The sequence below is a fragment of the Sebastes fasciatus genome, chromosome 15 (assembly GCF_043250625.1).
Source record: "Sebastes fasciatus isolate fSebFas1 chromosome 15, fSebFas1.pri, whole genome shotgun sequence".
Lineage (NCBI taxonomy): Eukaryota > Metazoa > Chordata > Actinopteri > Perciformes > Sebastidae > Sebastes > Sebastes fasciatus.
This window is the reverse complement of record NC_133809.1, coordinates 29,065,782-29,067,350: the sequence shown is the minus strand read 5'-3', so window position 1 is coordinate 29,067,350 and position 1,569 is coordinate 29,065,782.

Genomic DNA, 1,569 nt, shown 5'->3' with positions numbered 1-1,569 from the left:
ACATTTTTCATAAGAAGATGAGCAGAGGAAGGTTATTATCTGTAACATGTAAGCTTCGGTATATTTTAGTGTTTCTATTTGTAAGGTCGTGGTGCAATTTTCATGATGAGAAAATGTAATGTGCCTGTAGCATAGTCTAATAGGCTTAAAGGGATAGTTCGGCTGTTTAGAAGTGGGGTTGTATGAGGTACTTATTCATACACCTACAGTAGATGACGGTCGGCACGCCCACAGACAGGAGTACCAGCACGGGAGAAAAGCAATGTACTGCTGTGGATGGGGGCAGAGCAAAAGACACCTAAAAGAAAGGCTCACCTAAAAACATTAATATCAATTTAAGTGTTTAGAATTTTATTCGCCGCTTTACCTCGCCGTCAGACAGCCTTTCCGACGGGGAACTGAAGACGTTATCTTGGCGCTCTTCAAAGCCGCCAGACTCCATTGACAAAAACAGTAATTTAACCTTACAGAACACGGGGGTTGCTGGTCTACCGCTGCCTTAATCGGTTAGGTTGTTTGTGTTATTGAGTCACTTTGGTGTTTTAAAGGTTAGTTCGGATTCACCAAAGTCACACAATAACACAAACTAACTGATAGAGGCGGTGGTAGATCAGCAACTCCTGTGTTCTGCGAGGTAAAATCACTGTTCTCAGCTTTGAAGAGAGCACAGATAACTGCATCAGTCTGACGGAGAGGTGAAGCATTGAAAATGTTCTAAATATTGATTTTTTTTTAAGGTGTCTAAAATCTGTTTTGCTGCTGCCCCCGTCCACAGCAGTACATTGCTTTGCTCCCGTGCTGGTACTCCTGTCTGTTTCTCCAAACTCCATCTACTGTAGGTAATACACTGACTATGGAGAAGTACCTCATACAAAAAACCCCACTTCAAAACACCTGAACTATCCCTTTAATACTGTTAAACGTTTTTTGTCCAATTAGCATGCTAATGTTAGCAACGTTAGCAAGAACTATACGTTATCACTAGTTTTCATTTCTTAAACCTGCATTAATTGAGTGCTACATTGACATATTATCAACATATGAGGTTGATTTGGCTATCATGCTAGCAAACAGCTGCTTATTTAGACATCCAGCAGACACAGAGAAACGTTATCATTCATTTGGAGTCATGTTTGTGTCCACCTGATGAATGTAAGTCCAATATTCACTCTCTCTTTTAGCTCTGTTTTTGGTCTCCACCAACTCCTGAGGTAAATGTCTGTCTCTTTAGCTGCTAAATGCTCCACTATGTTCACCAGCTGGTCTCTAGCTGTGTGTGTCTGCTGTCTGGTGCTGAGCAGGTAGTGTACAGTGGGCTTATCGGCTTATCGCTTATTATCAATGAGGTTGATGAGAGTGGTGAGAATAACTGCATTACCAAACAATGATGCATAATCATGATTTGAGGTTTAATATCAAATATTGCATCACACTGCACGCGTCAGAGGTTCAAGAAAGAGTTCCGTCTGTTGACGCTGCCAGCGTCAGAGAGGGAAGGCTGAGGTCAGACTGAAACTACACACACACACATACACACACACACACACACACACACACACACAGCACTGC